This window comes from Cololabis saira, chromosome 6 (assembly GCF_033807715.1).
Source record: "Cololabis saira isolate AMF1-May2022 chromosome 6, fColSai1.1, whole genome shotgun sequence".
NCBI lineage: Eukaryota > Metazoa > Chordata > Actinopteri > Beloniformes > Belonidae > Cololabis > Cololabis saira.
Window position 1 is genome coordinate 12,931,321 of NC_084592.1, and position 26,225 is coordinate 12,957,545.

General features: G+C 41.7%; 1 protein-coding gene across 1 annotated transcript in view; it reads right to left on the minus strand.

Annotated features, from left to right (window-relative positions):
• itgav (integrin, alpha V) overlaps positions 1-26,225 on the minus strand; it is a 563,305-nt gene that overhangs the window by 259,657 nt on the left and 277,423 nt on the right. The window lies entirely within an intron of this gene.

Here is a 26,225-nt window from a genome sequence, read left to right on the forward strand (position 1 = left end):
AAACACAACAATAAAAACAGTTTTCTGAACTTATCAATATGACTCTGTCCTTCACAGGATAAGTAAAATGGATCACTGCAAAAACTCAAAATCTTAACAAGAATATTTGTATTATTTCTAGTTAAAATGTCTCATTTTAGTAAAAAAAATCTCATTACACTTAAAACAAGACTCATCACTGGAAAAAACAACAATTTTCACCTGTTTCAAGTAGATTTTCACTTGAAATAAATAGAAAAATCTACCAGTGGAACAAGATTTTTTTGCTTGTAATGAGAAGATAAATCTTGTCCCACTGGCAGATTTTTCTACTTATTTCAAGTGAAAATGTACTTGAAACAGGTGAAAATTGTCAAATAAGTTATTTTTCTGGTGTTATCTTTCCGGTGATGACTCTAAATGTTGAAATAGCAGTAAAACCACATTCATTGATGAAATGACATAAGGGATGGAAAGGAGGGATGGCAGTTTTACAGGGGGATGATTTGGACTGTTTTTATTTCAGGGGGGATGCCATCCCCCATCATCCCCCTTCAACTCCAGTACTGCCTTTACCTCAGTTTGTGAAGGATATCTTTAACCATGTCCACAATATTCTGGTCACTCGTGTTTGAACAGTTGGAGCCCGGCTGAGAGGGAAGTGATCAAACCATCCACCGCTCTGGATGTTGAACATCTGCTTCTTTCTGTAAACCAGGTCTGCCTTCCTGGGTCACACCAAAGATCGCGACAAACAAGTACTTTAGAAATGACAGAAGAAGCATGGAGAAAATTAAAATGTGCTAAATCAGTTTGCAGGCCGGCGCAGGCCCAGCCTCCGGTGAGGAAGCCTTTATCTGCGGAGACACTGACCCAGGAGGTGCAGCGCCCTCTCAGAATACAAACTCATGGTCTCTGGAGGGTTTGTCCCTGCACCAACTGCAAATCACGGACTCCTAATGAACCACTGGATGCCTGTTTTCTGAGTACAGAAATGACAGTTTTACTTTGGATCTGTATTGTGAGTGTAAATATTGATCTTTTTGAGATGTGGTCCACAATATTCAGATAGTGAAGGCATCTGAAGCACTGACATTTTAAAATGCTTCCACGGCTGTAAAAATTACTGTATTTCAAGGTACCTTTTCATGTTTCTGGATTTATTTTTTTTTACCGAAAAGTAAACAATAAGCAATGAAATAAATGTCTCCTGTACTGTTTATTTACTGCCTGATCCATTTGCACTCTTACCTTTTTCAAGGGGGATATTTAGGGAACAAAAAAATTGATTGAGAGATTATTTGATTATCTAAAGTGACTAGTAAATAAAAAAGTCAGATTTGGAATAACATTGTTACTTTGTTTGGGGAAAGCCTGATTCTGAAAATACATGATTCGGTGGCCTGTTAAGATTTGCAGGGTTTTGTGACATCATTGATCCAGATCAGAGTGCAACAGTTTAGCGTCCATGTGTTTATCTCTACCAAAACTTTGCTGTGTGTCAGAACCAACTATTGTAAAGTCGTAAATCATTTCAGAAGAACCTGGCTTTGCCTTTTAAAACCAGCTCCTGTCAACTGGGGTTTAAATTTAGGTTTAAAATTGAGCGTTTGCACTGGGTCTCTGGTGTGTTGATTAAAGCAGGTCACAGACTTCATTCAGACTCCAACTTGTGACCTGGAGGTGCAACAACTTAACACTGAACCAAACAAATCAGACCATTGTCAAACTGCAAAAGCCAAAAACAGCATTTCAGAAATCTCATTCGGATGATGCAAAAGAAAATGTTTCAGGAAACGGGACCGGTTGGGAGAGCTTTGAAACGTTTCATAAAATCAACATTGTTAGAGTTTTCTGATCTATTTTTGTTGTCATTTTTTACCTTTCTGTTTGACCTTTTTTTTTACAAATGTTTACATTTTTTCTAACTTGTTAAGTAGTGTACAGGACTGTCTCAGAAAATTAGAATATTGTGATAAAGTTCTTTATTTTGTGTAATGCAATTAAAAAAACAAAAATGTCATACATTCTGGATTCATTACAAATCAACTGAAATATTGCAAGCCTTTTATTATTTTAATATTGCTGATTATGTTTTACAGTTTAAGATTAAGATTCCCAGAATATTCTAATTTTTTGAGATAGGATATTTGAGTTTTCTTAAGCTGTAAGCCATGATCAGCAATATTAAAATAATAAAAGGCTAGCAATATTTCAGTTGATTTGTAATAAATCCAGAATGTATGACATTTTTGTTTTTTTAATTGCATTACACAAAATAAAGAACTTTATCACAATATTCTAATTTTCTGAGACAGTCCTGTATATGGTCAGATAAGCTGTGACATGATAAAAGATGCTGTTGCACTAAGTCCTTCATGGCAGTACCTCCGTACACCAGCAGGGTGCAGGAGAGAGTCGCTTTGCTGCTCCTGCTGGTCTTTTTATCGACTCATTTCCATCCATGTTCCTACAAATCGTTCTTAATTATCATTCTCACACGTGGGCGGCTATTACAAGCTGTTAAAAGCTGCATTTCCATTAAAAATGTTTGAAGAAGCCCCTGTTTTTATGGATGTTTGATAGGTGGGGATCAGATGAGCTGTCAGCTGATTTAAACAGGAGTTGACTGACTGAAAACGAGCATCTTCATGAGGATAACACAAATGTCTGGTGACGCCTGGTGACTGCAGCCAGAAACAGGTCAGGGCAGATAAAAGACCAGCATGAAGGTGGAGGCAGGTGAGGGTTAAAGATGATGGAGCAGCTTGACACCTGGCTTTGTAAAACCTGATTTATTTTTTTTCCTTCTCTGCGTTTATATTCTCTGAAAGGAATCAAGCTTTCAGGCAAAAAACACACACCCTGAAGTATCCACGCCAAACCTCATAAACCTCCTTCACCCACCATTGAGTCCTGAAGTAAATGTACCTTGTAATTGAGAGAGTCGGAGATCATGATGCAATATTGTCTTACAGCTGAGACACATCTATTATTATGTTTAATCTTGTACAGTTGGTGTTTTTTCTGCCTTTTGTGGTTTGCCTTTTCAGAATATATAGAGCGGGTTACTGGGAGTTCATTTGCAGAAGATGCTGATTTTAGCTCTTAGCATCCAAATCACCATAATGTTGCAAACCAACATCTAGTGATTATAGTCAGACATGGGGACGCATGCATTTGTTGCATCTGGAGGGTGTGGTTGTATGTATGGGAGCGTATTTGTTTAAGGTGGCATTTCACGGTCACTCTAAAGGCTTTTTGTCATCTGTCAGAACCTTAACAGCAGTTAATGTGAGGATTTCACTCACTGGATGTGCTACAAGTGATAAAAGCAGGTTCAAAGAGTTTTTAACCGTCATTTCAACATTTCAGACATGAGGTGGAACAAAATTTGTTTCCCTGGTCCTGGTGCCAGCCCAATGCCACAATAATAAATAGAGGTCCACCAGAGTTCAACAATCTCAGAACATTGGGGGGAAAAGCTGTTCATCAGTCAGGTGGTGCTGCTCTTAATACTCTGCAGCCTTCTGCCTGAAGGGGGAGTGACAAACAGTACGTGTGCAGGGTGGGTGTGGTCCTTAGTGATACAGGAGCCCCTTTTCCTGCGTCTGGAGGTGTAAATGTCGGTGGTGGTGGAAAGGCTGCAGCCTGCAGTCCTTTGTGCAGCTTTCACCCCCCTCTGCAGATTCACACCAACACGTCTTGCACGGAGGAAGCTGAGTCTGTGGGCTCGCAGGGATTCTGAGGTAGATGAAGTTCACCCCAAGTTCCTCAAGGCTCTGGATGTCATCAACAAGCGTCTGCAACATCACATGCAGGGTGCAGGAGGAAGAGAAAGTCCAGTTGATAGTGGGAAATAGATTCAGGAAGAACATGCAGTGTAGGTGTCCGGGCTGGAGCGGTTTAACCAGCTGGGTTGCAACCGGGAGGAATGAAAATCAGCACCTCCAAATGTGACGCTGTGGTCCTCAGTTGGAAAAACGGTGAAATGCCCAGGTGAAGTATTGAAGCATCTTGGGGTGTTGGTCATGAATAAGGGACTGAAGAACTGAATTGGAAACACTACTGGTTTGTTGTGGTGCAGTGGCGCCACCAGGGGGGGGCCAGGGGTGGCCACGGACCCCCATACAAATTGGCTGGCCACCCCACTGGCCTCAATAAAAAAAGAAAATCATCAGTTATGCGTTTCATCCCAAATCATTTGGGCAAAATGCATATCATACTTACATAACAAACATTGATCCAATAATTAAATTACAAAAGAGAGCCATAAGAATTGTAAATAATTCAAAATACTGCGACCCAACAAACCCACTCTTCATTAAACTAAATACCTAAAAATTTGTAGATCTAGTTGAGCTAAGGACTTCTCTTATAATGTATAAGGCACACAACAACCTACTTCCTTACTGCATTCAGGAAATGTTTTCACCCAGAGAAAGTCGGTATGAACTCAGGGGAACTTGTATGTTTAAAAAAGTAAAGGTAAGGACAAACTTTAGAAGTAGATGTGTTTCTGTTAAAGGGGTAAACTTGTGGAATAGTCTCTGTGATGAGCTAAAAATGTGTAGTTCTATCCGCAAATTCAAAAAAATGTTTAAACTTAGGGCAATTGATAAATATAAACTATGACCAAGAGCAGCTTCTCCTGTAAATCCTCTATATCACATGCTTTTATTGTAATTGATCTCTGTAATACATTTTATTTTGATTTGTTGTGATGTGATGTATTGTAAAAAAGGATAGGCATCATATAAGCTACGGCTTCAGTCTGCACCTTTTTTGGTTCATTTATTTATATATCCAGCTTTACTGTGGTGCATGTTTTGATCGACTAATGCACCAAAATAAAACTAACTAACTAACTAAAAAATATCAGTAGGTGTTTCTTTAAGTATTTCTGAGCCTGTATACTACAATAGTATAATACAATCCTGTAATGAAGGCTTTTAGTTTTGGTTTCCACCCCAAGAATTTAAGTTGCCCCATCCGGCCCCCCCTAGGAAACATTTTTGGAGGCGCCCCTGTTGTGGTGAAGAGGGAGCTGAACCAAGAGAGCAAAAGCCTCTCTGTTCAGGGGTCGATCTATGATCACCTGTGATCACCAACAGTGGGAAGGAAACAGAAGACAGAAACTGGATACGAGCGGTTAAAAGCAGTTTCCTCTGCAGGCCGGCCGGACTCTCCCTGAGAGATACGGTGAGGAGCTCCATCTCTCCAGGGGCTGCTGTTTCTCCACATGGAGAGGAGCCAGTGGAGGAGGTTCAGGCATCTGCTCAGGTGCCCCCCAAACACGTCCCTGGGGAGGTATTTCTCTCACGTTCAGCTGGCCGGGGGCCGGGGCGGGTCATTTCCCCGGCTGGCCTGGGAGCTGCATCAGTATTCACCTGGAGAGGCTGAGGAGCAGGACATTTTGGCCTGCTGCTCCCACAACCCAGACATGGATGCATGGATGTTAGAAAAGAAATCAAACTTTTCTGGGCTTGAGACCATTTCTTTTTTGTGATCAAATTTTTATTTTATTTTGAAACAATTATAACACAAAAACAAAACTACAAGCACAGAACTGCTCAGGACGGAGGAACTTGTCAACATCAAATCAAATCAAATTTTATTTATATAGCACCTTTCATCCAGGTACATGAAATACAAAGTGCTTTGACATTTTGACTGAAAAATAGGCGTAATAAAAAACAAAACAAAAACAAACTGGGAGACCAATGCACACTGACATACAATATAGTTAATTAAAATAAAATAATGATAAAAGTTCAAGGATTAAGGCCAAAAAATAATCAGTCCACAACAAAAAAAATAATATAAAAAACATTACAAGAAATAGATAAATAAATAAAACAAATACCTTTAAAAAATGTTAAACAGAATAAAACTATAAAATTTGATGCTACATAAAAGCCAGACCAAAGAGATGAGTTTTTAGTCTACGTTTAAAATTGTCCACATTTCCAGCTCCTCTCAGATCCTCCGGCAGGCTGTTCCACAGTTTTGGAGCATCGTGGCTAAAAGCAGCATCACCAAATCTTTTAGTTCTACTCTGTGGAAGTAGACATGGCACAAAACACTACCAAATACTAATAATGTTAAAAAATAATGTAAAAAAAAAAATGTAAATACACATAACATACAGATACACACATACACCAACATATAAGACGAGATAGACAAGACAGAGGGAACCAGACAACAGGGAACAAACAAAATATGAAAGTGCTAGTGACAGAAAATGAAGAGAAAATCACAGCATGTCTTTTAGCAAATGAGCAGCACAACGCCAAGAATCTAGAATACGGTCATTAGCACCATTGATCCGGGCTGTGCAGAGCTCCAGACACAACGTCCAGAAAGGAGAGGATCCAGGCGGTTTCCAACGAGTAGCAATCATTTTCTTGGCTGCAGTCAATCCAGTGAAAATGACCCGCTTATTAAACTTGGAAAGATTAAGGATGCAGAATTGACTAACGGGGGGGCAGTCCCAAAACATTTGAATAAAAGTGCCCTGAGCACAGACTGCACATAGGGTTATTAATGACCTTCATGTGATGAAGTCTAACAGGGGTAAGGTTTGTTCTGTGTAAAAAGTTGAAATGAGTTGTGAGATGTTTCATGACTGCTGGACCAAACGTCCTCCCGGGGCTTGAGACCATTTATTTCGGTTCTTTTAATCCAACTAAAGACTCGGGCTCCAGGATAATGCAGCCTAGTTAGCTGTGTTTGGGGATGCTTCAGTGCGTCCCCATCTCCCCACCCCTATCTGATCTTTGTATCATGCTGAACTACAGAAATGAGCATGTGCAAAGCTATGAAATCAATTTAAAAGAAAGGTAACCTGTGTTGAGGGTCTGACTCCACCTCTTAAAGCTGACTACTAGGAGCAGAACTTCAAAATCATGTTTGTGATGTGTCATTTCAATATTAGGATCCTAGGAACCTGCCAAGTTCAGAAAGGGAAACAGATTCAATCCTTGCTGGACAGTCATAAAAGTCCACTTTTAAAATCACTACTGATGCTCTTGTGGACATGCGGTACCAGGAGAATATGACCTCGACGACTATAGATAAGAGAATGACACAAACAGGTATCATGGTAAACCGCAACAAATGTAGTTTAATGGGAATATGTTCAAATTGACCTTTCTTAACCCTTGTACTGTCTTTGGGTCAAAATGGCCCAATTCGTCTATCCTTCTTTCCTCCTGCCATGCTCTCTCCTTCCTTCTTCCTTTCCTCTTTTCCTCCTTTTTTTTACCCTCCTTTACTCCTTTTTCTTCCTACCTCCCTTCCGTCATTCATTCCTTTATTACCTTCTTTGCTTTTCCTTCCTTCTTTCCTTATTTTCTCCATTCCTTCCTTTTTCCCTCCCTTCTTTCTTTCCTTTTCTCCATTCCTTCCTCCCTCCCTTCTTTCCTTTTCTCCCTTCTTTCCTTCCTTTCTCCCTTCCTTCCATCTTTTCTCCCTTCTTTCCTCCCTTCCATCTTTTCTCCCTTCCTTCCTTCCATCTTTTCTCCCTTCCTTCATTCCTTCTTTTCTCCCTTCACCCTCCCTTGACCTAAAGACAGCACAAGGGTTAACGGGAGAACACTGAGCTCACGTCAGAGAATCCCAAAACAGGACTTTGATATGTTGTTGGGGTTTCTGATGGTAGAACATGGTTATCAGAAGAAGTCTTAAAACTTACTTTGACAAAGTGCTCTTCAAAGTCTAGAGTATGAGGGTCCTCGGAGATGGAGAGGCTTTTCCAAACCCTTAGGCTTGGAGAGGGCGGGTGTGTGGCTTCGTGAGTTGTGGGTTTTTCAGCAGGAAGGTCCTCCAAGGGCCGATACAGAAGGGACCCAGCAGGAGATCAGAGTATAAGGCCCTGTCCCAATACTCCCCCTACCCCCTAGTGGAGAAAACGAGTGTAGTAGCTATGAATCTGTCCCTACGGATCGAGGGATTTCCGATGCTCACTAGTTGATCTAGGGCCAGAAAAATTTCCCAGAATGCTTTTCGTCGTCATTTGCGGACTGAATAAAAAAAAAAAAAACATGGTGGACATTTCTTATTTTTTAGTGAATAAAATCAATATTTTGAGTTATTTTCTGCATAAAAATGCGTTTCGATTACATTTCTAGCGAGAAATATATATTTTACTTTCATAATATTCACTCAGTGAATGTACATAATCACTCGTTTGCCGGTTGTTGCAAAGTCTTTTTCAAACCTCGTCGGAATAAAGGCTGATTTATGGTTCCGCGTTACACCAACTTAGAGCCTACGGTGTAGGTTACGCGGCGACGCGCGCCGTACGCCGTACCCTACGCCGTAGGCTCTGCATCGATTTAACACAGAACCATAAATCAGCTCCGGAGCCGGCAGGCAGAAATCCCAAAATTTTCGGAGCAAATGTCTTAACAGGCGTAGCTACAACTGTTAGATTTCATCTATTAAACCAACATTTATCTTCCTAAATGATTTATTTAGGCAGTAATTCTCCACAGAGCTGCAGGTTTCTCCCCGGGACGACGGCGCAGGTTGATCCGGCCGTGAGCTGCTGCTGCTCCGAGCCGGCGGCTCTTCTCATCGCCGAAAACATCGGGTCAAATTTCTTAACAGGCGTTATTTGGATAAACTGAGCCCAGGTTGGGGATCTTAACGGTTACTTTTACGCTTGAAAAAATATTAAAACTTAATGAAGTGGCATATTAACAGCGCTACAGCTGAAATTAAAACAGCTTTTGGCTCTCAGCTTCCTGATTTTAGGGGTGGTGCTGAAAGTAGGGGTAGTGAGAGTATTGGGACAGGCCCCTGGGAAGATTTCAAGTGCCCTAAAATCTGTGGCTTCTTTTTTAGGGGTAGTGGTAGTGAGGGAGGGCTAGTGGAAGAAAGTAGGGGGTGTATTGGGATTGGCCCTAAGTCTCGGAGTCAAACACCAGAGTAGTTCAGGACGTACTCGGCCTGACGGTGACTGATACAAAGTCGAAGCCACAAAGCGTAAGCATCTGGCGCAGAGTGATAGGAGAGTCGGGGATGATGGCCGATAAGGATGCGGGCAGGTGTGCAGAGTCGCCAGGAGGACGGTTGCAGCCACACACACATACATAGATACATACACACATGGGGAGAGGGGAGAGAGCAAGGAGAGGCTGTCAGGAACAAACCAAACAAGTGTACTCCAAGTTTATTACCCTTTCACCCACTTAGAGGCGTAATTTTACAAGCTGAGATGTGAGAAACCCAGTTCCAGGAAAATAACCATGTTTGTGTATGAGAAAAAAACAAAAAAAATAGCCCAGAGGACTGTTGCACAAGACCACGATAAAGGGATTAGGTCGGGACATGTCAGTTACTCTGAATTTGAGTCAGTTGCATGAGAGCTGGGGCAGATGGGTTACCGTGGAGATTTACTCTGTGCAGATAGTCTGGCTGGGACCAGGCCAGAAACCAGGATTTCTTTACCCTGCTGCTCTGTTCAGTCAGCTGTCACTCACTAAAGGAAGCCCACACGTATTCAAGATGACAAAATTTGGTGTTTCCCATGAATTCAGAATAAATTAACAATATACAGCTTGGCAACATAATGTTTCCACACCAAACAATACTCTTCTGTCTGCAGATTTTACACGATAGATCCCCGTAAGGAAAAACATTTCCGGAGGGACGTAAAAAAGCTTCCTCATAGCTTTTACGAAATGTACATTTGGATCCCAGCTCTATTTATACTTTTTCACTGGTCTTTACTCTCCAGTAGACGACAGCAACCAAAACAATTAAATATTGTTCAAAGATGTTCCAGCAAAAACATGCAGGGTGGTGAGGAGGACACAGCTTCTCTCTGTCTTTCTGAGATTCTTGGGTCTTTCTTTGTTTCCTTTTTCTTTTTTATTATTACAAGCAACATGTTTTTGTCTTGCTGGAGGCAAAATGTCATCAAAAGACAACGTTGGCCTTTTGTCTTGCTGTTACCTGCATGAAAACACCTTCACTGGAATTTTAAGGCTTATTGTTCCAAACTATTAAAAAGGCTTTTTGTACAAAGTTTACTATTTATTCTTTATAACAGTGCCCATTTGAAGTTGATGGATTAAGAACATGTTGGGTCTAAAAGCGACACATCTTCCCCTCCATCGATCTTGAGCAACCTGAGAAGATTTAATGCTCTTGTTCTGTTTTTGTAACCGTGAACTCTTGGTGATGTCACTGATTAAAGGGTCGAAACCTTTTGGTATTTATTTAACTATGTCTTGTTCAGTCTTTCACAGTTCTTTGTTTTAATGAATCCTCACCTCTTATTGTAAGATCTAAAGGGAAATGTTATTGTAAACCTGGGTCAGTGTTTTTAAAAGTGCAGGGGAGATGGGAAGAAGCTCGCTTTGAGGACAGATATGGTGGTGGCATCATGCAACATTATTTTACCTTCAAATCAAATCAAAGTGTATTTATATAGCACTTCTCGTACAAGGAAATGCAGCACAAAGTGCTTTACAGTACAAAACAAAATCAATCCCACCTGTCCATCCCTCGCCCCCTTCCCCACCAACCCCGTATCCCTCTCAACGTTCAAACACAATTAAAGACTAAAAGAAATGGTAACATGGACCAGTCGGGGGGTCTGCATTGGGAGATCCAGCACTGTGGGAGCAGCTGACATCCTTTTCTGGAAGGCACTTTATCTCTGCGCTGCAACGGAGCACCGGCTCATGTACGCTGGTGTACTACGAAGGTCACCTGAGACTGAGCCAGCTCCCAGAAAACTTACAAAAAACATTCTGCAACCAATTAAACAACTGCAGCCAACTCTGAAGAGGAACACGTCCCCAGAGCTGGACGTGGAGTTCAAGGAAGCCACTTTTTTCTATAAAGCAAACATGCATGTGCATGTGCATGTGCATGTGCATGTGCATGTGCATGTGCATGTGCATGTGCATGTGCATGTGCATGTGCATGTGCATGTGCATGTGCATGTGCATGTGCACGTGCACGTGCACGTGCAGACTTCAGAGAGCTGGTGGGTCATTCAGGTTGAATGCTGTGTAACCTGATTACAGACAAGGAGGTTAGGTCACAGTCATGACGGTAATGCAGTCGCAGGACTCTAAGTGGACCCTAACCAGGTCCCCGTGGAAACAACTGGAGTTGATAAAAGCCAATAAACGCTGCTTTTTATGAAGCTCCCAATGTCCAAGTTCGCAGAACCGTGGAGCAATACGAGGAGCTCAGGTTTCAAATCGAAGATTTGTGTTCAGTATAAGGTTAGCAGCTGTGGAGGGAGACGACGGCTACAAGAGCTTTTTAAACTGTGTTACTTCAGAAATGCCTCGAGCAACAATTCATGGCTTTTTTTTTTTAATAACTATGTCAAGAAATATGGTCTCTTACTGAAAAATAACTGGAAGGATCAGACATAATAATAGTTGCAGGGTGGCACCGCAGTGGTGGAGCCTGTCGCAGCAACGGCTCTGATCAGGTTGTATTTGCAGAATCTTGATCATTTCTATCAACATTTTATTTCTTCTAAGGCAACACTAAGGAGAGAGATGCAAACATGGTGGTACGGGCCATTAAGAGACTCAAGAAAGCAATTACAAGAGAGAAAATGAAATGGCGGCTGAGTAGGAGAGCAAATGAGTAATCCTGGACAGCTTTGTAGAAGCAACTTAACCCACTGAGCCAAAAATGACAAAAGTTCATTTGTGCTGATAAAAAAAAACAGTGATTTTATTTTTCTGCACTGGTTTGGATGCTGGGCTCTTTTCTCTCTTGGTATTTCTGGCACTTTTCAACGCCTGTTATGATGAATCACCATGACAACAGGAAAGTTGCTTAGCAATTGGGAGGATCTGACATTTCCAAAGCCCAGATAATATCCAGAATAAGCCCCAGCGCTTCAGATCTAGGACAGGATGGAAAGGAGATGCCAGGACAGCAGGACGGGAGTGAAGCGGTGAGCATAGAGATGTTCCTTTTACCGGTAGTCATTTCCTCTTGAATTTGAGGACACTCCACCACCACCTCCCTCATGCTTCCACCAGATGAGGTGACAGTGGAGTTGGCTTGTTTTGCTGCTTTTAATAAACTGGCATCATTTGCATTTTGAAATTGACTGTTAGAACAAGTTGGATTGAATTCGACAACAGTTGGACCGAACTGGTTTGCAGTGACTCACTGTGTTGAACTTGTTTGATTTCTGCATGAAGTACCATGAGATGAGTTTTGTTTTGAACTGGGGCCGCTGGCCAACACGTAGCTGCCATTCCTGGATGTTGGAATGTTGGCTGCCAGTTTGTGTTCATGTCGTCTGCTGAGAGCGTTCACCTGATGCTGCACGTGACATTATCAGCTCATTTATTGTCATTTTTGCTGATCTTTCTCTCTCTTTATTACACTTCAACCTGTTTTCAACTTTTTTCCACCTCTTCATTTCTTCTCAATTCATACTGCAACAATATACCTTTCCTTTGTGGATCAAATATTATTCAATTCAATAAGAAATCTAAATGAATGATCACAAAAACAAGTTAGAAAATCTGGCAGGTGAGCTTTGAAAGCTGCAGAAGAATGTGGCGCTGACCCAGTTTTTGGAGGAATGGAGCAACAACAGCCACCTCTCGTCTCCTCCTCACACAAGCCTCAGCTCCGAGCTGCTGACAGACAGACCCATGCAGCATTCATACAGCACAAGGTGAAGAGATTAGGATAGCACAGTGAGCTTATTTGTCCTGTAAGACAAATAAAACTGTTTCCACTTGCAGGCTTGAGTTAGTTTGCTTCTTCTTATTTGAAAAGAATGAATACATTTAATGGGGCTGAAAGTCAAAACGGATACAGTGATAACACAATGAAAGTAGATGTGGAGAAAATGCTTTCTTTTTTTAGTTTGATCCCCCTTTGTATAGTGATAAAAGTATAACAAAACATTCAGCACAAATGTCTTTAGGAATAAGGTAGATACAGAAAAAGAAACAAACCTAATAAGAAACCATTGTGGAAACATCTTTAAATCCTGTCTTTTGGAGTACCGTTTTGTTCATCTCTTCACTTTATAATTACACTGCTTCTGTAATCACTAAACAGCTGGTTACGTTGCATAAATGGCTGAGAGTTAAGTGAGCTGAACCTAAATCCTGAATGGAAAGTGAGGAGGCGACACGCTCACCATCTCTGCATCAGCACCGTAGACTGAACAGAGGACTTCTGTGACATCACACATCGGTTTCTGAAGACCGATGGGACTTTTGATGCTCTGGTAGTTTCCATCTTGACAAGGTTGATTCTACCCGACTCGTTTTATCCAAAAAGGAGGACAAGCGAGCAGAATGAACCAGACTGGCACGTCTGAACATTTCGCAGCTATCTAGTCCCTCACCAGATGCAGCTGGCTGCAGTTTCCTTCTAGTCCGGCAAGTCGACCTCCCAAAGTCGCCCACGCTGACCTTCCTGGTTGGGCTTGGAGGCGTCGGAGGTGAAAGTGTCTCTACTGGAGAAGGAGCTAGCAGGTGTCAAGAGCTCGTGGCCAGATGGTGGTGGAGGTTACCGACTGCTCCGGCCAAGTCCCCTTCATCCCGGGATCCTCACAGGCCAGACATGAGCCAGTCATCGCAGGCTGTTCATACAATTATGTTCAAAAATAAGATTGTTAATGCTCTGTTAGGTCTTCATTAACAGCTCAGACGGCAAAGTCACTGAAGTAGTTAAAGCCATGACCGGTTTGACACCATACACTGGAAAACCAGTATCACTCATGAGACCAGGCATCATGCTTACATTTGTGGTTTAATAATATTTTTGTGGTTTAATAAGGTAATTTGGGGATTTACAAAAAAAAACAACCTGGAAACCAAAAGGTTTTTGGGGGGTTTTGTGTTGTTTATTTGAGGCTGAAACTCTTTATTAATGATGTAAAATTGGACATTGTAACATAAGGGTTAAGTTGACTCAGTTTTAGAGTCTGTCCCTAGTGGTCATTTGAGGAACCGCAAGTTTGGGAATTTCGGCAGTGGAGGGTTTTCCTACGTTAAAGCTGCCTGGATGCATGTAACCTCTTGGTGCTGTTTGTGCATTGAATGTTACCTTTTTGCACCTGTGGTTTATCTTTTGTTTCTTTCCCAGCTGTCTTTATGCTTTCCCGGCCCTCTGCACATTCACTGTCCTTGCAATGTTAGTCCAGAAACGTATTGCACATCTTACTTTTTTCAGTCAAATGAATCTAGGGTCAAATCTGTTTATAGAGGACATTTAAAAAAAGAACAAAGCAATAAAAGACAATAAGATATATAAAAAAACATGACAAATGGGAATAAATGACAATTAAAAGGGGGGAGGGGCAATCCAGTAAAATACAAATACAAATGAGTGTCATACTCCATTTGAGTCAAAACCCGAGATATGGAGTCTGAGGCAGTGTCTGCCTGAGCCGTGCATGGATGGAACAGAGAAAAGGGAACATGTAAGTGTGTCTGGCTGGCTGATTGCAGGGCTCTCGCAGGCCGTGGATGTGGAGCAAGTGAGAGTGTGATTGCTTGCAGCTAAATCCTGATGAGACAGAGGTCGTGATTGTTGCCCCTGATAATGTGGTGCCGTTGATCAAGCACGCTAAGAGTCTTCTCTCTGCAGCCATTCACATCAGCCTGCGTCTTATAGGGGGGGATTATTGATCAGCTGCTCTCTCTTGTCGACACCTGTATCAAACAGGTGACCAAGTCTTGCTTCCTTCATTTGAGAAATATTAGCAAACTACAGTCAGTGATGAGCAGTCAATGCTCCTCACTGCTTTCACCTTCCCATGAGCTCTCAACAGCTTTTATTGCTTGCAGGATATCTAGACTGCTGCTGCCAGATTACTACACAAGGTCAAGGAAATGGTCCTACTTTACCCAAGTTCTCAAAACTATTCAAAGGTTTCCTGCAGAGTTTTCAAAATCTTAACCCAGATGCACAGACCCCTGCAGGATCAGGCCCCAGCTTATGGGGCCAGCTTTCTTCCAACAATTCTGCAGCACGCTGCCTTCTTTCCAGTAACCCAAAACTACTGTGCGTCTGCCTTTTCCACCTGAAAACCTGTGGTGATACATTTGAGTCTCCTGCTCTTGGATTGCTGGATGCACAGCCCACAACTGCTGGGGTACGTTCACCCAGAAACATTGTGTTAACGCTTTTTTACTCTGCACTTGCAGCTTAGCGGCAACACGACTGGCTGACGATCGTGTTGAAGGTTGAAAATTCCCCCAACTTTTGATGGAGGCAAAGCTCCCAGCACGACGCACGGAACCCACAATTCAGTTCTGCAAGGCTTGACTTCACCGAAGTAAACGGACGATGATGCGCAGCACACTTCCATGACATGGGTGTGAGCATACGGTTAGGCTTCATTGTGAGTGTACGGTTAAGCTTGAGTTATGGTTCTGCGTCAAAACGACGCCGTGCCTACGGCGTGTGGTACGCGTCGACGCAGACCACACGCCGTCACTGACGCCGTCACTGACGCCGTCACTGACGCCGTCACTGACGCCGTCACTGACGCCGTCACTGACGCCGTCACTGACGCCGTCACTGACGCCGTCACTGACGTGCACCTCCCGAAAATTGTAACTACGCGTCGAAGCGACGCAGACCACACGCAGACGGAGAGGGCTGTGATTGGTTCGCTTGGTAGCAACGCATTTCCGGTTTCCGGTTTGAAGCAGTCGTGAATTTTCAGCGCTCTTTTCTACGTGTATGTGTGATTTTTTTTGTTTTGGTTTTTTGCACAATAGTTGTCCTTATCGCTTTGATTCACTGTGACCGGAAAAAGTCGGATAAACCATTCAGGAAAAGATCACTAACTAGCGGTGGCGGGGGGTACTGCACCGTGGGGAAATGGAGTGATGGAGAAGTCCGAAGGGTTCACGACGGCGTCAAGGCAACGGCGTGTGCTCTGCGTTGGTTTGACGCAGAACCATAATTCAGGCTTTAGGCTTCGTTTTAAAAAGCTTCTGAATACACATCTTTTTAGTTAGCCCTTTATGAAATACTTTTCTAACTTTCATGTAATTTGTTGTGCATATACTATGTATTACTTTTTTTTTTCCTGCGTTGACTTCTCTGTTGGCAGCATGGTGACTCAGTGGTTAGCACTGTTGCCTCACAGCAAAAAGGTTCCTAGTTCGATTCCCAGGCCCGGCAGGGCCTTTCTGTGTGGAGTTTGCATGTTCTCCCCGTGCTTGCGTGGGTTCTCTCCGGGTACTCCGGCTTCCTCCCACAGTCCAAAAACATGCACACTTGGTTAACTGATGATTATAAATTGCCCGTAGGTGTGAGTGTGTCTGGTTGTTTATATGTATGTGGCCCTGCGATGGACTGGAGACCTGTCCAGGGTGTAACCCCTGCTTCTCTCCTGAAATGAGCTGGGATAGACTCCAGCAGACCCCACGTGACCCTGAAAAGGATAAAGCGGGTATATGGATGGATGGATGGACTTCCCTGTGAAGCATCTTGTGACATTTGTCTGTGAAAAAAGCTAAACGAATACATTTGAGCTACTTATTGGACCATTCCAGGACCTTTCCAGGTTAACTGACGGGACCAACAGGCAACGGGAAGCCGATCACGCTCCGCCAAGCCTGCGAGTCCTGATGGACCTCGGCTAGCCCTAGGGTTGCCACCCGTCCCGTAAAATACAGAATTGTCCTTTATTTGAGAAAAAAATGTTGCGTCCCGTTTTGAACTAATACGGGACACGATTTTTACCGTATTTTCATTAACTTTTACACCATATTCTAGTTGAATTATTGAAATAAATTAACCTTTACACCATATTCTAGTTGAATTATTGAAATAAGTTAACTTTTACACCATATTCTAGTTGAATTATTGAAATAAGTTAACTTTTACACCATATTCTAGTTGAATTATTTAAATAAATTAACCTTTACACCATATTCTAGTTGAATTATTTAAATAAATTAACTTTTACACCATATTCTAGTTGAATTATTTAAATAAATTAACTTTTACACCATATTCTAGTTGAATTATTGAAATAAATTAACTTTTACACCATATTCTAGTTGAATTATTGAAATAAATTAACCTTTACACCATATTCTAGTTGAATTATTGAAATAAGTTAACTTTTACACCATATTCTAGTTGAATTATTTAAATAAGTTAACTTTTACACCATATTCTAGTTGAATTATTGAAATAAGTTAACTTTTACACCATATTCTAGTTGAATTATTTAAATAAATTAACCTTTACACCATATTCTAGTTGAATTATTGAAATAAATTAACTTTTACACCATATTCTAGTTGAATTATTGAAATAAATTAACTTTTACACCATATTCTAGTTGAATTATTGAAATAAATTAACTTTTACACCATATTCTTCACCTGTATCTATATTCTACACCTTGGCTGATGTGGACATACATAGAATAGGAGGCTATTTCAGTTGCTAGTATGGTTGTCTGTCTCTACAGTCATGCAAGTTCAATGCTATTAAAGCACTTTAAACTTTAAATCAAAGCATTTAGTTTTTTCATATAAAATAAACACATTTTTATTCAGTTTAGAAGTTTTGGGGCTTTTTTTGGCTCCTGCGCTGCTGAAATCAGGGCGTCCCTTATTTCTATTTCTGAAAGGTGGCAACCCTAGCTAGCCCGTGTTTCAGTACTTTCTGCAGATATTGTTTCATTAGTAACATCTGAAGTGAGAAATTCATGGATATATTGAATGTAAGGTGGCATTAGCATCAAGGGTGTGTATGAGCTAATCCAAGTAGCTCATTTATGGTACCCAAGCTGAGGTTGAAGTGTTTGAGCTTGAATGCTAAAGTTTTAAACCTAAATTGTAATATTCAGTTAGCGGTTTAGAAATGTCTGACCCTCTGTCAGGGTTTGACACTTCCTGTTTTATTTTGAAGTCCGTGTCTTTTAAGTTCTGTTTTTAACTTTCCTGTTTCCCATCGGCCCTGATCGTCTGCACCTGTGTCTCATCAAGTCTTTTGTGTATATCTGGTCTTGTCTTTCCCTTGTTCACCGCTGGTCCGTATTGTTTGTTCTCCGTGTTTTCTGCCCTGGTTTTTGTAGTGTCTGATTCTTGTTTTAAGCTCTGGTTTTTGCATCCTGCTCAGCAGCGTTTTTGGTTTTTGTTGTTAAATAAATCACCTTTTGGAGCTCCTGCCTCCTGCATCTCTCCTGCATCTGGGTCCTACTCCAACCGCACCCTGACACCTTCAGTGACTATATTGTACCATTCCTATAAGGTTTCATCATTAAGTTTCTGCTCAGTAAGTTCAAAAGATGAATTCTGCAGAGGCATCAAGACAGCCTGTCGCTGTCTACCCATCATGCCACACTCCCCGCAGGGATTCACAGCCGCCGTTCTGAGCAGTTGTGGGGAGTCCCAGCGTCGCACCATTAACCGGAATGTCAAACATCATGCGTGTTGCAGAGTCCCCTCTCAGCACTATATGCAGTTGTCGCCACTCGAGCGTGGGATTAAAACGCCACACACACACACACACAATTCCTCTGCAAAAACACAACAGAGCCCGGGGTCAGAGATCATCTCGCCTGAGCTGGACGGACAGCTTCCCCTCAGGTGCAGCATGTCACTGTGAGATGTGGAACTGTCACGGTTCACCATTTCATCACGTCAAGGAAGGCGCTCAAGTGCTGATGATATCCAACACTCTCATGTCTCCTCCGGTCCTCCTGTAAATACGTTTTTTTTCCTCTCTAGCCTTCCTGTTGTCCTCAAAGGAGAGGGAGAGGCCGAGGGGGTGTTTTGTTTTTGCCAACAGTGCTATTTATGGGAAATCTCTTTTGCAGTCCAGCAATCCATCCATCTGACAATGATAATCAAAGATGCACTGAAGTAAAGGACTCCCTCCCTCCCCTCAATGCCTCACATCCTCCTGCTACTAAAAAACTCTGCCTTTTTCTTGTCTGCTCAGCTCTTTTGGGTGTTTTGTGATGCCTCCGTGCGCAGATATCAGCCCAGGCGCCAGGTCTCTCAACAGCTCTCCTCGGCGGGGAGAGAATGTGACTCACACTGATACATCTCCAATGGGAGCACTGCTCTCTGATTACAGAGCTGCAGGTCGCTGCACATTCACTGATTCATTGACGGAGGGCCGTCCCGTAAATCAGATGCCCCGGCGGCCCTGATGTGGCCGTGGGGAGCCAGGCGGCGGCCGGTGGCAGCTCAAGGACCAGCTGTTGTATTCCACGCTGGGGAAACGCTGTAACTGTTTTTATTATTGGGATATATACACGGGCGGGCTGTCTGTCAGAGGAGGCCGAGCTCGGCCGGGTGGGCTGACCGTGTCACGCAAGGACGAACTGCCGGCTGAACTTTACTTTATCGTGGAGCACTCGCAGTGAAAACAAAAGAAATACAATCCTCCATTTCAAACACAGAGCCCCGGTAAAGTCAGCTGAGAGTGATTCTATTTCTCATCTATGAACCAGTTTCGCAACTACGGAAGAGGGTTAGGGCCATGAATATTTGAGAGGGGAAGATTTTTTTTTATTGTGCACTTTGAGAAAAAAGTAAAAATGTCGAGAAAAAAGATTATTGTTGAAATACAATTTCGAGAAAAAAGTTGAAAAGACAGGAATAATGTTGAAATACAATTTTGAGAAAAAAGTCGAAACGTCGAGATTACTGTTGAAATACAAGAGAATAAAGTTGAAATTTCGAAAATAAAGTTTAAATACATTTCGAATTTTTTCTCGAAGTCGTACTTCAACATTAATCTCAACATTTTGACTTTTTTCTTAAACATTTCGACTTTTTTCTCGACATTTTGATTTTTTTCTTGACATTTCGACTTTTTTCTCGAAGTGCATAATGAAAGAAAGATCTTCCTCCTCTAAAATATTATTTTTATTTTTCTCCTGCCTGGCTACGCAACTGATTACTGTAAACATGTCTGCTTATTTTAACACCCAAAGTGCCAAAATAAAATCAGAAAAATGTACTATAAGTGAAAGGTGTTAGGGCTGCAACAGTGTAAAGCAGTACAGTACAATAAAGTCATCTCAATCTGAGTTGGATGCAAACAAATGATACATAAAGCAGAGTGATGGGAAGCGCAGTAGTAGTTAAAGGGGGACAATCAAAAAATGACTGGAATGTGAAGATACGACACAAACTTGAAGAGGACACAGGACACCTGAACGTCATCCCCAGCCCACAACATATCCAATCAGCACCAGGCCCACAATACACACCTCTGAGCAGGTTTTTTTTTTGGGGGGGGCGGTCTGAGTACCCGTTCTTAGGCAGGTAGGCGTTTAGGAGAATCCTAAAAATGTCCATAGGCTGTTCCTGCTAATGAAGACGTATTGATGGTTGAGAGCTTGCAGGCACTGTAAAACTGTAAGAACAAAAAAAAGATAAGCTACACACATGTTACCATCTTATAAGACCTATGAGACTAAACTGTTCTTGGGCTGTGGACTGGTATAGGTGGGACAGGTTTTCTCGAGAGTCTGGGCTGTTCTGATAATGGACGTATGAACTTCAGCCAGTGTTGAGAGCCGTGTGACTTCCTTGATTCTTGATCTCCAACCTCTACATTGATATTCATTGGTTATTGCTGGGGAGGTTAATAATGGTCATACATTTCTACCATACAATCCATACCTGACTGATGACCTGTAGGGTTTGAAGTCTTTAAAGGAGCATGAGGCAAGAATAAGAAATGAGACTCATTAGCGCCACGACGACCGTCAGGGTTACTGCAGCCAACAGCGAAGCCGGCACGGACGCGCGCACGGACGCTACTTAGCACGTTAGGCCACTCCGACTCCTTGGTAATCTCATGTGATTTTCAAATCAAGCTCTAAATATGACTTACAATGTTATCTTACCTGGTCAGTAGGAAATTAGCCATGTCAGCATCTATTTTCAGTCCCAATTCAAGTTGAAGCTGCCTCCATGACTCAAACGCGTATCCAATGTTTACTAGTGTGCCTGGCCGTTTTTGCTCGTAATTTCTTTTCGACTCGCGACTTGTCTCTGATAAAGGCTTCGTTTACTTCTTGGTAGCACTTTTTAGTGGGCTTTGAGTGGCGCTGGGTCGTTTGCCGGCTATGGAAGAATCCATGTCTACCCAAACAGAAGTTTGGATCCACCGCGCTCGTCTTCTTCCTGTATCCGAGCCGAGCGCCGTTGAGAACGTGCATGCAGCGTCATGTGACGTCACATCCGCAGGACAGCGTGGGAAATTCGGGCCCAGAATTGCAGCACATTTTGCAGCACACAGCCTGTTCAAGGCAACGGAGAGATACACTAGAGGGCTCATTCTTTTGGGTTTGGAACACTTCATCTGACATTATTACTAGAAAACTTAAAACGTATACGAATTTCTTTCATAAATCCTGCCTCATGCTCCTTTAAGAAAATTTACATTTTAACCTTTTCCAATTTGATCAGCATTTTCTGGTAATCTCATTTCTTCACACAGCAATAAAAGCTGACAAAAATGTTATCGGAAGTTCAGACTTTGAACCCCTTTCTGTGAATAAGATCTGATCTCAATGGCAATGGCAATCTTTAAACCTACCATTACTCGTGGGCAGAAACACAATGCAGGTACTTTGAATAATCTACAGATCTTTCTGTGAGCTGCATTGTTAGAATTCCCTTACAAATGCATCAGCGTGGTGCAACACTGTTTAAACATGATCACACTGAGCTTCATTTTGCTGCTCTTTCATTTCCCAATGACACCTTTCAAGGTCTGAACACCTGATCTGGTTTTCACTTCCTGCAGTAAGTGTCATATACACTTATGTTGATTCGGTGGGTTGAATGTTTATGTGGTCAGCTTGTACTCATTCCACCGAAATGAAAACTGAGGTTCAGCTCTCTGAGACTCAAGTCGGTGGAACAAAACCATGGTCACCTTTACCAGTGGCGTGTCTTTGGAGAGCATGTGGTCCGGCCAGGTTTGTGGCCCTGACCCAAGTCGCACCGCAGGAAAGCCAGCTATTCGGCAGCAGGCGAAGTGTCATCACGGAGGTTGCTAACAAATTACACCCTTCACTTGTGGAGAAAGCCGAGCTCTTGGCCCGGGAGCGGGCTCTTGGCCGCCGCGAAGGGAAAACTGCTCAGTGAGTGGAAGAAACGCTCCTGAAAGCAAAGTGACACCTGTCTCATATTCAGCGGTGTCTCTCAACAGAGCACTCATTGTCGGGGCCAAAATGGGGGAGAAAGTTCTCAGCACACACCAGGGGACCAATATGATAAACCGTGCCCTTCCTGGCAACTCTGCCCGCGCTGCATTTGATTAAGCAGAGTGCATCGGACAAGATTATTTAATTTTGTTCAGTGACCATTTATGATGTATAGATCCAGGTGGTTCTGAGGATACAACTGCTGCATGTAGCTGCCAAAACACTCTTCACCTTCTGCTGCTTTATGTCCTATTTTTATTTGCCCATCCAGTTATTTGTTTGACTTTCATTTTCTCTACGGCAGTCTCTCAGCTGTCATAAGGTATTTTATGCTGTTTATGCAAGCTTTCTACTCATAATAACACTTCATTCACTAAATGTCTTGTACATCTGTGACCCGTTGTCCATTTTAACTCAGAAAGGAAACAACAATGTCGTTATTATTTAAGCTCCACTTGGTTCATGTAAAATCATTCATAGGCAGGAGAGAGTTGAGGTTTGTTTTCTGGTCCATTTCATTCAGTTTTCAGATTTTAGGACTTAATACCTGTTTGAATAGAACATCCTTATTCAATATAGCTCCCAGTCTTGAATTTCAAGTACATTATTCAAAATATCTTTATCAATTTTGCTTAAATCGGAATATTCTTACATGTCCAAGGCTACTGGACAAAAGAAAAAAGTAGTGAAGGGCACTCAAACATATTAATTGGCAGCACAGAGAATTTAGAAAAAGATTTTATTTTAAATGTATTTATGAAAAATTCAAAAAGGACATTACTCTTAATTTTGGACTCATAAAAGTGGTGAACAAAATTACCCATGGGAAACTGTATCATAAACTCATCCATTGTGCTTTTTTGTGTCACAATGGCCTGATCAGCCAGTATACACACTGGCTGATCAGGCCATTGTGACTCAAAAAAAGCACAATATCTACTTAAACAAATTACAACAAAAAGACTAAACTAATCAATACAGTACTAAACACTAACCCATGGGGGAAATTAATCTAAACAAGCGAAAAACAACCAAAATAGGAAACCTAAACTTTTCCTAAACCCTTGTCTTTGAATCTAGTGGATTAGTCCAATAAGGCCTCGGCCCCAATTGAGCAAAACCATAGGAGCTGGGACTCTATTCTGTCAATTCAATTCAATTCAATTCAATTCAATTCAATTTCTAGGTGCCCAGAGACCCAGAATGTGACCCCAGAGCTGGACAGAGCAGGAAAAGAGAGACCAGACAGAGAGACTGAAGGAAAAAAAGAGGAGCGACACAGGCACAATGGCTAACTGGTGCAATACAGGGATGACTATCTAGATTCTAAACAGATGTAGACAGCAGACACTGAGGTGGTCAGAGGGTGGGACTGCAGGTCAGGATGTCAGCAAGCATCTACCACACATCTATACAGACAGGTGGGAGCAGCAGTGGGATGATCAGACGGTAGGACTGCAGGTCAGCACGCAGCTCCTGAAGCTTTGCCCGGCAAACATGCAGCGAAGAGAAAAGGAGGGGCGGACAAGCACAACAAACTACAAGAACATCCATCCATCCATTTTCTATACCTACTGAATCTTTTGCAGGGTCGCAGGGGTCTGCTGGAGCCTATGCCAGTTCATTATAGGCGAGAGGCAGGGGTTCACCCTGGACAGGTCGCCAGTCCATCGCAGGGCGGACTTATCAAAATGAATCAATCAAAACGAAGAATAACAGTGAAGGAAGGAGTCTGAGGATAGACCTTTGCAACCAGCAGATGTGACAAATATGTATAAAACAAACACAAGCAACTTCTCTCATTCAAATGAATCTGAATTAATTTACACAAGTGTTAAAAGATAATGAAACAACACTTGGGATAAATTGTGATGCCTAAACTACACATAAACAACAACTAACTAAACATTAACACAAACTTCAGATTATATACGAGTGCGAGTGTGTGTGTGTGTATGTGTGTGTGTGTGTCTGTGTGCATGTGTGTGAAAGGTGTGGACTGGAGGAAGACCAGTTCAGCACCGGGACTCTTGTACTACAAAGTCCTGCTTTTGTAATGGATGCAGAATCCAATTCATCGTGGTTTTGCTGAGCTTCAATGCTGCCTGGATAAGAGTATATGTGGCTCCACATTCCAGATAACCAAGTAGTCCATTCCATAGGCTCTAATACACCATCATGCTATTAAAGATGCAGGCTTTTAAACTGAGTGCTGATAACAACCCTGGCGGTTCCTTCACTCTGCAGTCCAGAGGATGGAGTGTCCATGGCTTGAAAATGAAATAAATAAAATAAAAAATGTTCTTACTGCAGAGCACTTTTCTTCTTTACCTTTGTCTATTTTAAATAAGCCCGGTGATGGTTACGTTTACAGCAGAATGTAACGTAAGGAACTGGTAATTGCAATGAAAAATCTGTTCCCATACAATGATTTCTGGAAGTGTTGCTGAGTGCATGCAATGATTTTGCATGTCCCCCGCATGTCAGAAACTTTTATTAGGATGCACTGCAATGCAAATTATCAAAGTTTTTAAATTTTTATTGTGAGAAACATCATTATGAGTTTGTTTGACAATTTGTAGGTCAACTTATTTCTAATTCTGAGGCACTCTGACTGTCATTAGCTGTAAGAGGCTCTTTTTTTTTATAGCCAATCCTGTCACTGACCTGTTGTTAATCAACTATATTAGTGGCAAGATGTTTCTCTTGGCATTTCATTCCAGTACCAATTACAGTATTTTGCTGTACAAATCACAGCTTTTTTTTCGATGTGTTATTGCAGTCAAATTCAAAATGAGGAAAATATGTTTCATAAAATAGTAGAATGTCTAGCTTCCAAAATGTGATGTTTATCTGTGACCTATCAGAACGATGTTGCCATTTTGCTCTTGTGAGCAGCTAACATCCAGGTCAAATGAGTGGAGGGTCTTGTTTTATGCTTGGGAGAATCACCCATAACTGAATCTCACATGGGACATAATTAAAATAAAACTTATGTGTAATCACACCCTAATCACACGTTATATAATCATTACCCCCAGATTTGGTGGTGTGGGGTATGTTTTGTTGTGCACCTGGGAATTCTAGAGCCTGATCAACCCCCTCGTCGTGTGCAATATAACTGTAACTCATTTATAGATGCTTAAATCCTCATTAGATAAGTTATCTTTATTGTCATTGTGTTTATGATACAGCTGCCGGCTCTTGTGGCAACAGTGAAAATAATTGCAGACTACATAACTCAAGACAGACTTTATTCATACTACAATATAAAAACAAATTCAAATTCAAAAATTTGAAATGAATTATTGCAGTAGTCTTTTCAGAGATTAAATATAACCAGGAAGGATTTCCTGTTGTGGATCTGAAGAAGCCTCCGACTGAAGACACTCACAAAATATCCTGTATATCCTCAAGTACACTAAAGTTTAGCTTGGTTCGCTGAATGGCTGTCTAACTTTATTTTTTGTCTTTTTGATTAAAAATAGTCAATATTGTAGCAGAAGAACTGCTTGTTGACTTACCAATACCAAAAACCTTTATGTACGGACATCAGTAATTCCATAATTACATATATTTTATAAAGTATAGTACTTTCCTCTACCATAATTCTTGCTTCATTCATCTAGTTGGATTTTTGGGACACCTTTACATGAATCACTGTGGTTAATAATTATTTTAATTATTTTATTTAATAATTAATTATTTTTAAATAAAAAATAATTTCACAATGCAGGTGTTTTGTCCGTAGTACTATGACATTGGTGACATTGATACTGGCTAGTGTGATAGTGATATTTGAATACAATCTAAATGAATCTGTCAGCATCCTACAAGTGCGGCATCTCCAATACAGTGGCGCCACCAGGGGCTGGCCAGGGGGTGGCCACGGGCCACGGCCCCCCCCCACAAATTTGCTGGCCACCCCACTTGCCTTAATAAAAAATAAATAAATAAAAAAAAAACACTTGCCGGTCACATAGATTCTATCGTCAGTTATGCGTTTCATCCCAAATCATTTGGGATATATATATATATATATACATACACGCCCCCTTCCATATATCTGATG